The following is a 12,969-nucleotide window of genomic DNA, read 5'->3' as shown; positions in this document are numbered from 1 at the left end:
ATTAATCAAGACTATTATACTTTAGGGTAATGTTTGTCTTTGGAGAGGAATGATAAGTAGTGATTGTAAAGTGGCATGAAAGGTGTGGTATTAATGATATTTTTCTTGACTTTGGTGGTACTCACAATTGTATGTTTGTGATAACCCTTTGAACTCTGCACATAAGATTTGAGTATAATTCTGTGTATATGCTACTTTCTACTAAGAAATTTATTAAAAATTAAGCTTATCAAGAAAAGAAGATGGGTATTATTTTTATAGAGTACTCATAAACTCTTAGGCTTAAGATCTTTTCTAGTTTTATATAATTTTCAACTCCGTTAAACTTTGATTTCTCTTCACATTTTTTTATAATCATAGTTTGCATGAAATTAACCCTGTTCCCTAATATCTAATACTATCAAACAATTCATGGTACATCTGACATTTGTAGCACACAGAGAAAAAGAGTTTTTCAAGCATTTCTAGGAAAATTTTTGTTCAGCTGCATTTATGTTACTTGGAGAAGAATTAGAACATTTCTAATGCATTTATGTTGCTTGGAGAAGAATATCATTTCTGTATTAAATCATCTGCATGAGATAATTGAGGACCTAAAATGCAATTAAACCAGCTTGCTAGATATTTTAGTCACAGAAATCCAATATATTTGGAGAATTGAGAGTGAGCGAGAGCCTTATTTGTTGACTTATTTCTAAAAGGCTTATTAATTATGAGACTCATTTTTGTGGGTTGGCCGGCCAGTTGGCATTGGGAAACTGGCTGAAGGAAATGGCTTTTATTTACTTCTGATCCATCTACCTCTAAAATGGAATTAAGATAATATCCTTTAGTGTATTTTATGTCTCCAGGCATCTGGAAATGATTTCTCTGAAGCAGCATCCAGGCAAAAGTCAAATAAATAGTCTTTCTTTAATTTTTTTCAATCTCAAACAATCTAAATGTATACAATTTTACTGAGGGGGTCTAAAAATAATGTTTAAGTCATCAATTAATATCTGGGCAAATTTTGAGCACCTGAGCAACTAATTCTAGGCAAAATAAGATATATTGGTAAATATTTCTAATGCTATGAATGGATATTTCTAATTTTACTTTGATGAGTTCAGGGCAAGTGATACTTTTCAGTTTTCAACACTTCACATTTTCTTCTGGAGCTCAGTACAATTTTATGTTTGCTATATTTGTGGCAAGTATTGGACATAATTATTAACTTAATTACTTTGTGTAGTCTACTTTTTACTGCTTTATGTTTCACTCTTTACCTCATTCCACCTGTTAATGCATACTTTATACTTTTCTTCACTTTTTTGTTTCTTACCACAAAAAGTAATATTTTCGAACAGACAAATGGCATCCAATCAAGCCTAGTTTACAACAATCTATGTTTCCTTGCTGTATTAAAAACACTTTTTTTTGTAGAAGTGGAGATTAGTATGCTGTTCTTAAAAAGTGGAAACCATCTTGATATGTGTACTTATAAATGTCTATCTGAGGATATAGGTTAACAAATTCTTGAATATTGCATATGGAGGTTTATTAAATAACAAGTAAGTTAGAACTGATATGTGATACACATTGAAATCAAATATACATAAATTATTGTGGAAATGATTTTTTTTTTAGGCGAGGCAACCCTTGGTTGACCTCATAGATTGCGAGGATCTTGTCAGCTTACAATCTCTTATTTTTTAATTTATTTCTTATGCTTACAGCATCTGGGTCTTCTTAGGTGGTCTCTCATCCAAGTACTAACCAGGCCTGACCCTGCTTACCTTCCGAGATCAGATGGGATTGGGCTTGTTCAGGGTAACATGGCCATAGACTATGGAAATGATTTTAATGAGTTCCTACATTTCATCACTTTCCTGAAATAATAGATTTTATTTTAGACATTCATTTGACACAGTATCAACTGTAAATGACATGAAGGACAATGACTAAGAAAGAGTAAGATGTATTGCAGATAAATTCAATCAGGCTTTTCCTGCTGCAATTCTAATAATATAGCCTTGGTCCAGTGTTTGAATTTCTTAGCAAGAATCTGGGTAGGTTCTGTCTTTTACTTATTGCTCATATTTCTTGGAGAGATTTTAATCATTGCATAGTTTAAAGCATAACTTGAAAAAGAGATCATGACTTTCAGGCAAATGTAAAATAAACACAAATCAAACATTTTATTTAACTTATTAATTAGTGAAGGGACCAGGAGATATGATTTGTTCAAAGAGCACTTAAGAACTTAGTGTATTTGTAGGTGATTTGTCAAAGAAAATTTAGGATGAGATTTCTGAGTTGGATATAATGCTCTTTAATATCCAATAGATCATAAATCTTTGGAGTTACTTGTTCTAGCAGACAAATTATTTTAATCTATATTGGACAGAATGTACAAATTAACGTCAGTTTATTAAATCGGGGCCCTTTAATAATAAATAATAAAGTGAACTAAACACATTATCCTAGACAATCTTTGGATAGCTTTTTTTCTATTGATAATATTGAAAGAATCTGTGTTCCAAATTATTTGCCTAATTGCTAAGTTTTGGACAGTTTTTCTGATGTAAAATAGATATGAAACTTATTTTCATATAATATGAAATTCAAAATTGACAAATAGAATTTTCTTCACTTAAAGTCATATTGCAGAAGAGGTAAAATTATTCTCTAATTCAAGTGCCAGACTATAGGTTATTAAATACCAAGAAGGAAGAAATGTGCTTTCAAGAGGTGCAAAGAACTGTGGGTGTTTATACTTCCAATAATGCGATGAAATTGACTGTAACTAATAGAGTGTGAAATAGTCTCCCAAGAAACATAATGAAGTCCTAAAGAAAATAGCTTAAAACAGGAGTGGTTGGAGGTCTTGAAAATACTAGCAAGAAAAATCACTGCTGTGTTGGAAGGTGATTTTTAAGTTGTTAAAAAGTATTGCCTCCAATTTCATTATTTTCATTCATGACTGGCCATATGTCATTTAGTGTTGATTTACCTAATGTATATATACATCAGAAAACAAAACGGAATCAGAGAATCCAATGTTTATTACTGTAAATATCAATAAGGTACAGCAAGTATTTACTATTTAGATAGATAGTGCTATCTGGAGATATGCATTATCTGGTGAGTTACTAGACTAATTTCCCTAACAGATCACAACACTGATTTTGTGCATCATTGATATTCTACTCATGTGTCTTGTTAAACATACTGAATGGCATAATGGTTTTGTGGTGTGGACAATTATTCCTGAGGGTCTTCACTAAGAGCCTGAACTACTTCAGGAACCACCAGAATTAGATATAAAGCAATTTCTGTTATAAAGCAGATATGCTACATTAATATAAATAGGTAAACTCAGTGCATTTTAATATAGTTAGAATAAATAGGAAGACATTTCTAGTGATTTAAATAAAAATGGTAAGGTAGAATATATATGTATTCTATATAGAGAGAATATATAGAATAATATATAGGTAGGGTATTCTATATATTATAATAATATATAGGTAGGGTATTCCATAGAATATATAGAATAATATATAGGTAATATATAGGTAGGGTATATTCTACATATAGAATATATAGAATAATATATAGGTAAGGTAGAATATATATAAAAATATATATATTTTTAGGCGAAGCAATCCTTGGTTGACCTCATAGGTTGTAAGGACCTTGTCAGCTTACAATCCCTTATTTTTCATTTTTTACGCCAACAGCACCTGGTCTTCCTAGGTGGTCTTTCATCTAAGTACTAACCAGGCCCGACCCTGCTTAGCTTCCAAGATCAGATGGGATCGGGCTTGTTCAGGGTGGCATGGCCATAGACTAGAATTTTTTAATATTATCAACATTTCACTAATATATTAAAAGGATGATTTCTGCCATACATCAATGTCTTTTAAAAAATAAATGTTATCATCAAACCATTTCTTCGTCTGATAATCTAAGGACTCTTTTTGATAATATTGGTTTGTCTCTCAAACATGGGTTTGATGGATACAAGCTACAATTTTTTTTTTACTTAAAACTATTTTAAACATGAAAAATTGTCTGTAAACAAGCTCATATCAGTATTTTCAATTCTATTTGACGGCTGACATTCCAATTTTGTAATAATTTTAGGAAAGCTGATTTTTTTATTGTTTAATTGATCTGTTTTCCTGGTTTTATTTATATAATTAAACCTGAATGAGGCTGGTATTAACATAAATGTGTAGTCATTCAAATTTAAATGCCATTTGAACTCACACTTTTAAGGAATTTTTAATCTTCTAAAGGAAACACTTTTGCTAGCACCTCTATGCTGCATATTCTATTAATATTAACTAATCAATGCATAAGGAAGCATTGTTTAGAAATTTTTTACCATATAAAAAGAGCCATCATAAAAATATTTTTGTTCGTAAAAATAATTATGTCACTTCAACGTAAAAACTAAAAAAATTACCTTATTTTAATTTTAAAATTTTACATTCAACAATTTCAAGAAGATGCAGATACATTTTATTTGTCTACACAAACATAGACGTTCTACGTATGTTTATTTCATTTTATTTGTTAAAGTTTGAAATACATTGTTACAAATTGTCAAGCACATAGATGTTTTATTCATATTCAATAGTTTTTGCCATTTTCAGCATACTTATAACTTACTATAGTTAATTAATCACATAAATGTAGCTAATTTCCCAAATTTATAATTATCACTAGATGAAATATGACTAATTTGAGGTGACTCACCAAGGAGATGAATAAATTGAGTCTGTTATAATGTTATGTATCTATTAAAAATGTTTTGAAAATTCGGCTGCATACACATTTTGACCAATTTTCTATTTTAATAATAACCATTAAAACTTTAAGAAAATACCTAAATCTTTAAAAAATATGAATAATAAGCTTTATGCACATTATAAACAAAACATCTGTGACAGGTTATGTTAAAAATGAATGGAATGAAAGAAGCTATTGAATTGTAATACTTTAAATAAGCCATTGAAATAAGCAATTATTTTCATATCTGTTTGAAATTAAGAGTGATATCATAATCAAAAACAAATCTGGAATAGTTTTCAGACAAATTTTAAAGGTTGTGGAGAATCTTAAAACCAGAGAAATATATAAAGCAAACATTCTTCCCTAGCAGCAATGGTAGATCTGTACTACAAGGTGGATCATCATTAACAAATCAATAAGGTGCTATTTGAACATGTGTTTTACTCTAACATAGGATGGAAATGGTATTTTCTTATTTTTTTTTTTCTGAAACTAGCACATCAGTATGTTTTGCCATGAGTAAAATAGTCCAGGGTGATTAGGGTATGTTGTCTATGAATGATTTTGTATGTAGGGTGTGGGATTGGAATTTAGACAACATAATCATTCCATAAGCATTTACCCAGCACCTAGTGTGCATACTGTACAACACTATAATTCAAGATTCTGTCTTTATATTAAATGTATTTAGCGTATGTGTAAATGAAAGAGCTAGAAGTTCTATAACAACAAATGATGGAATAAGTAGATTCATGATTACATTATCAGAATAAAAAATATGACTAGTTTGAGAATAAACAAAGCTACATTTAAGCCTATATACTTATTATCCATATTTTTTAAAGATTTTTATAATCTTAAAATATTTTGCTGTTATCTACAGTATACAAACATTTATATTAAAAAGAGGGGAATCTGTTATAATTAGCCTAGAAGCCATATTGATGCATTAAACCTCAGGATTCTAAAAAATTAATTTTAAGGATTTGTACCACCAGTGGATGTGCCTGAAAGCATTTGTTTTCCTTGACCTGAGAGAAACACAGTTCCTTTTAACTACCAAAAATTGCAGATACTTCAACAGTAGGATTCGTGATAAAAGCGGAGGCAAAGATCTGTACTGAAGGGAGAGCAACTTAAAATTGCCCAAGACCTTTTTACTTTCTTTATTAGAGTTTATTGATTACCTTTTATGTGCATAATACCCAACTAGATTATTTAGTTCTACACCAAGTACTGTAGCAACAAATTTCTGACCTTTAGAAGCTTGTGGACTACTTGCAGAACTAAGAAAGAGATAAATCCACTTATGTGGTTTAATCACAGGAAGCACGGTTTAACTTCAGGAATTTGGGAATATGTACCAAGAAGAAATATAGAAAATGTGCCAATTATCTGCAAGCTGTTCTCTGACCACTGAACTGGGAAAACTGTCTCTTGGATCCTAGAGTTCTTCTCTTGGGGATGGATGTGATTTCAGTGGCTTTCTGTGAACTATGGCATGGCTGGTCAGGTACCTTCTTTTCTTATCCCTGTGGGGTTAGGGCAGAGAAGCAGATTGGGTCTCAGGATAGAGTACTAACAGGGGAGATGTAATACTGACAGCTGCAGTCCCAAAGCCTACACCTATCATATAGCCCTGATTTAGTGATGTGATGGAATTGGCTCATTCCAGCTCATATTGCACAGTGCTGTTTGTTGTATTTTCAGGAATTTTTTGAGCTGGCTGTTAAACACAGCCATTATTAAATACAAATTAAATAAAGTTACAATTAAATTATATTAAAAGCAAAGTTAATAAATACTTAAATTTTACCATATCCTAATTATTTTTTCCACATTTTACTCTTATCTGTGTGTTTGAGGTTATGTTTATTGTATCTGTATAGTGGAAATACTGTGTATTTGTATGTCCCATGTTCAGTGGTGCAATATTAATAGCTGGAAATTGTCCATGGTGGGAGTATTTACACGATATAAATTAGCAAACACTATAAACCAGCAGTAGATTTATCGTTTTGTTTATCGTTTGGACATAAGAAAGTGAGGGAGAAAATGTTTAGAATGATTAAATTGAAATCATGACTGTAGCAATTTGTGAGAAGAACAATAAATTGAGGAAATATTCTTTCATTACTTGACAACTACTAAGCCGATTCATCGAAGAGGCAGTTCATGTCATTGACTTCCGGTGAAGTTCTGACATACATTTGTGTTGTTTCGTTTTCATTTTAATTGGTCGCATAAATGAAAATATCAGCCAACATTCATGTCAGAACTAAACTTATTCATCAGTTGCAATCATGGATTGCACACGGATATAAGATTTCCTACAAAAACATCAATGAAAGAATTGTGAGAGTCAGTTGGTTATATAGAATTTATAATAAGCCATGTTATATATCTATTATTTGTAAATTGTTTTCTACATATCCTTTACATAAGTAAAATTTTATAATGAATGTTTTATGTGTATGTGTGTCTGTGAGTGTACTGTTTTTTTGTTTTTTTTTTGTTTTTTTTTTTTTTTCAGAGAGCTGTTTGTTAAACATTTATAATTACTAGCATACCACTGGCACAATGGCTGTCTGCTCTTTGTGGAATACGCAAGCCTTTTGAATTCTCACTGTCGTTCCTGCTCCTTCTGCCTTGAATGCACGGTTTATAGTTTTCCAGAGTGGCTCCTCCTTATCCTTCAGACACATTTCCAATATCATTTGTTCGGAGTGTCCTTTCCTGATCGCCTTAACCAAAGTTGAGCTCTACCAGTTATTCTCTATCACATCATTTTACCTTCTTTATTTCTTTTCTAAAACTTTTCTCATCTCATAGTTATGTCACTTATATGTATATCTGTTTACTTGCTTATTGTCCATGTTCCACGGTAAGATGTAAGTTTCATAAGTGTAGAATGTTGTCTCTTTTTTTATTGCTATAATCCCATTCCACTGACTATAGAAGAGTCAGTGCTATTTGTTGAAAGACAGGAAAGGAAAGGAAGGGCAAGGAAGGAAAGAAAGAAGGCAGTTCCATGCAGAAGAAAATAACTACTATTACTGTTATATCTACTTTTTTTTTTATAGATCAAGTTCGGTAAATCAGATCATTTCTTTTACTGAGTCAGCATCGTAAAATATTTTTTGTTTAGTGGTGTATTTGGAGCCAAAATATTCTTTCATTCTAAATATTAATATTCTGAAAATTAATAATTTACCTTTATTTATTTAGGGGCAAATAATTATCTATAGAGGAAAAAAATCTCAGAGCAGAGCCTGAATCTGTTTGACTTTTAATGTGAATCCAGGAATTTGAATAATCACAAATAGAGCTTTAAGAAATACCTTTATCAGACATATGCAAAGTGTGAGTATTAAAGTAAATGTTAATAGCAGTGGAGGTTAACATTCCAGAAAGAGTTAAGGCATGCCTTGAGGATGAAGTGGGGGGACCAGGACTCCTTGGCAGTGGTAACTAGATGAATAATGAATCTCAGAAACTTAGTAACCATCATTCTACATTAAAGATACTAAAGTAGATAAATTACTTTTTTATTCTCTACTCTGCTAATATAATATAGTTATTTTAAAAATATGCAATATTGACAGAACCGTCTGGCAAATAGAAATATATGTTAGCTCTTTCCCCACTAGTGCTTTACCAACCAGAACCTTTTTTCTCTAAATATGGATTTATATCCAGAGTTGAATGCAGCCATAAGCACCATCATTCATTTACTTACTGTCTAAGGTCTTATGTATAGGAAGCAAAGTCTCTTCAGGAGCTGGTATCTCAAGTCACATTCTCATTCTATATTAAGTGCCTTGAATGTGTGAGGGAGATCATGGCAGGGGTAATCATTCCTAAGACATCTAAGTGTAACTTAAAAAACTACCTCTTTGGAGACTTATATTTTCTTTATGCATAGAAAGTCAAACACACATTACTTGGATGGAAAGTAATTTTTGAAGAAAATTTTAACTAAATGTCATGTGCATACTAGATTTTGATGATCTTGTTCATCTAACCAAAACTATAAAGTTGTCATCTCTTTCTGTGCCCCTATAAAGGTCTCTCTCAATGTTACTCTGTTTATATGGCGACTCAGTAAAACCTGAAAGTATGTCTCATCTTTATCAAATGTATTAAAATGCTCAAGACATCTTCCAACATTGCGAACTTCTTAGATATTCAATGTGTAGAAAGATAGAAAACACAGAGCACAGTGGGTTTTACTTTTTAAGAACTTTTCCACTTTTTAAGAACTTTTGTCTAGAATGAAGATATCTGGTACTATTTGAAGAAATTTACCAGCAGTATATACCTTCTAAACTTCTAAAGCAAAGCCATCCATGGGAAGAATATTAGAAGCAATGTAATTTTGTGATTGGAGTGCTTTTAATGTATCTGAGTCCCAGAGTCATGTTCTAATCACAAGGATTCATGAATTATGTGGCATAATTTGTCTAGCTAGTTGCCTAAGAGTTTATCATTAAGAAGGTAGCACAATGTCACAGTATTTTAATCAGCATGTTGTAGCTTATTGATATCCAGAGTTAATTGATATTATTTTTCAATCTTTTATGTAGTCATTATTAGGTGAAGATACCAGAGCACTGATTTGAGAATCAGAAGTTCCAATTCTGTAACAAACTGGCTGTGTCACTTTCAGCAAACCAAATCACCTTTGTCTGCCTCAGTTTTTTAATCTGCAAAATAACAGCAATGGATATAATGACCTTTGAAGATATTCCTCTTCAGCTTTAAAAGTGTAATATTTTATTCATCTCTTGCCACTCTCATGGAATAGCCTTCAACTCATGAAATATATGCTGAAGTGTTTAGGGTGAGGTATCATAATGTTAGCAATTAACTTGAAGTGATTCAGAAAAAATAATTGTATGCGTTTGTGTATCTGTCTATCATCTATCTATCTATCTATCTATCTATCTATCTATCTATCTATCTATCTATCATCTATCTATCTATTACCTGTCTGAATCTATCTAAAGTTAATCTGTCCGTCTATCCATCCATCCATCCATCCGTCCATTCAGCCATTCATTTAGAGACAAGGATAGATAGAGAGAAACAGAGAAAGGAGTTTAAAACAAATGAGGCAAAATATTAACAATTGGTGAATATAAATGGAGAGTATGAATATATATAATATTCTTGAAATGTTTTTAAAAATTTGAAACTTTCATGAGAAAAATTATGAGAAAGAATAAATAAATAAATTCTGTTAGAAACACAAGAAGCAATGGCAAAATGACATAAAAATTAAAATATTTGTTTAGGGATTATTGACAAATATTTCTTAACGTGGTTCTGATAAAACTTAGAAGGATGTGCATTTTTCTGCCTATGATATTGTGGGGGCAAAAAAATACTTTCCCTTCCACCTGCTAAGTTCTTCTAGCTGGGCTAATAATCAAATTAACAGAGCTAGATTAACGAGAGAAAACACACAAAGTTTATTACAGATTTATGCCAGTGGCGCTATAAAACATGAGACCTCAAACACGTTGGGCATTTGAGATTTAAATACCATTATGGAAAAAGGTGAAAGGAGGCAAGGGTCTAAGATTTTGAAGGAAATAGGCAATTTATAGGTAGCTGTGGAGCAGTAGAACACAAGTAGCAGGCAAATTCTTGCCAGGCTACTAATTCTATGGGACATATTGGGGGCAATACAGCTACCAGGCCTCAGCCTGGAGCATCCTATCTAATGCTAAGGTGAACATGTTAAGATTATCTTCTGTGGAGGGAGTGGAGGAGGTAGATAAGAGAAAAGGAAGTCAAATATATGGTGATGGAAGGAGATTTGACTTTGGGTGGTGAACACAATGCAATGTACAGATGATGTGTTAGAGACTCGTACACTTAAAACCTGTATGATTTTATTAACCAGCGTCACCTCATTTCATTTACTGAATGAATGAATGAATGAATGAATGAATAAAATACATACATACATAAATACATAAAGATTCCCTTTCTGGAGCAGGGTTTTCCATTTGAATCTCTTAGGCAGGAGAGGAGGAGGGGCAAAATTTCTTTCTAAATTTTTTATTTCTTAATAATCAGCTTAAAATCAATATCCCAGAAGGCACAGTTTTGGGGTGGTAAAAGTTTGTTCTCCTTAAAGATTAAACCCATATGATCAGTCTTACTACCCTCTAGCTGTTTACATCTATGGTAAGAAAGAAAGAGGCCTAAGCATGATGACAGTGCCTGTTGGTGGCATTGCCATGTCCACTGGCCATATGCCGGCAGAAGGAGTGAAATATCTCAGAGCATGTGTGCTTTACTTTTATTTTTTTAATTAATTTATTTTTTTAAGTTTATTATTTTTTACTTCTTTTTTATTTTTTTATGGTGACATTGGTTAATGAAATCCAGTAAGTTTCAGCTGTACACTTTAACAGTAAGGTATATATATGTTTACACTGTGTGTTCACCTCCCATAGTTAGATTTCATTCTGTCACCACGTATTTGACCCCTTTTGCTCCACCTACCTCCCCCCTTCCCTTACCCTTTGGTAACCACGAGTCTCTGTTTGTTTGTCATGTTCCTTTGTTGCTTTTAGGTTTATATCCCACATATAAGTGATACCATGTGATTTTCAACTTTTTCTGTCTGGCTTATTTCACTTAGCGTGATTATTTCAAGGTCCATCCATGTTGTTGCAAATGGCAGTATTTCATCTCTTCTTATGACTGAGTAACATTCTGTTATATATATGAACCACAGCTTTTTTAGCCAATCATCTATCATAGGACACTTTGGTTGCTTCCATGTCCTGGCTACGGTGAATAATGCTGCTATGAACATCGGTGTGCAAATATCTTTTCGGATATGAGTTTTCAAGTCTTTCGGGTAAATACTTAGTAGAGAGATTGCTGGATCATATGGTAGATCCATTCTTAGTTTTTTGAGGAACCTCCATACTGTTTTCCATAGTGGCTGTACCAATTTGCAGTCCCATCAGCAGCGTACAAGGGTTTTTTTTTTCTCCATGTCCTCTCCAGCATTTATTATTACTTGTCCTGTTGATTATAGCCATTCTAACAGGTGTGAGATGAACGAACCATGGCTCCAGTTGTAAACACTGCCCAATTAATGTTCTATAGTTAGATTAGCATAATCACCTTTTGGGGAGGCATGAAGATAGGAACAAGGGAGCAGAGACTACCTTCTCACTGCATAGGGTCGGCATGAGTGAATAATCTTTTTATTATTGCCATAGCAAGTATGGTAGTCTGATAGATATGCAGTGTATGCAAATATAACTAGAACATTGCTTAACTTGAAAACTTCTGGAATTTTAGGCTTTCTACCTCAGCCTTTTAGTTTATACTTTTAGTATAAAATCAACTTTAAGTTTATATTTTCAACTCAAGCTACTCTGAAGTTCAATTCCCATATTAAATGACCCTTTGTCTTTTATAATCACCTCTAGCTTCTGAATGTGTCCAATTAGAATTTGTTTCTAAAACACATTTCTCAGAAGTTCTGATGATTTCTATTTTTCTGCCTTTGTAAAATTTTGGGGAAAGACTGTTTTCCCCTTTAGCTTAATTCTGTTTGAAAAAAACTCATTATAGAAAACTTGAACAGCACATTTTTTATGAAGTCTCTTTGAAAGAATGTTGTTACTGAGATTAATAGACCAGTTATAGATTACAAATGCTTGATTACAAAAGTTCTCTATTTCTAAAAAATAATTTACACATCAAATATATAATTATAACTATCTAAAATTTTCCACAGCAGTTTCTATTATCTTATTATAATGAAAAAATTAGTTTTTTAACTTCTCGATACTTTTATGCTTTGAGAAGTATTAATTTTGCCTTATATAAAGATATCCATCCTAGGGTACAGGAAAGTATGATATGCTCTAGATGTGCTTAGCTGAGAGGCTCTTAACAGGTTGGCACTTCTGCAGTAAGGTTTGTTTTTGTTTTTTTTTTAATCTAAATAGGTGTCCTTAAGTTAATATTTCAAGAACTGAAATAGAGGAAATAAATGATAACATAACCAATACCACATTATACATTGGTTTAAAAATATGAATTTTCTATACTTAGTGTGTTGAGAGGATTATTGTCAGCTAAAGTCTAAAAAGAACAATAGAGTAAAAATGATAACATTCTTTGAAGAGCTGGAGCAATGACAGTAGA

General features: G+C 32.0%; 2 pseudogenes; both read right to left on the bottom strand.

The window, feature by feature from the left end:
* Positions 1 to 1,706: 1,706 nt before the first annotated feature.
* LOC112478795 lies at positions 1,707 to 1,826 on the bottom strand (annotated as a pseudogene).
* Positions 1,827 to 3,713: 1,887 nt separating this feature from the next.
* On the bottom strand, positions 3,714 to 3,832 carry LOC112478875 (annotated as a pseudogene).
* Positions 3,833 to 12,969: the final 9,137 nt, after the last annotated feature.

This window comes from Pteropus alecto, unplaced genomic scaffold (assembly GCF_000325575.1).
Source record: "Pteropus alecto unplaced genomic scaffold, ASM32557v1 scaffold22, whole genome shotgun sequence".
NCBI lineage: Eukaryota > Metazoa > Chordata > Mammalia > Chiroptera > Pteropodidae > Pteropus > Pteropus alecto.
This window is presented reverse-complemented; position numbering and strand designations above follow the sequence as displayed.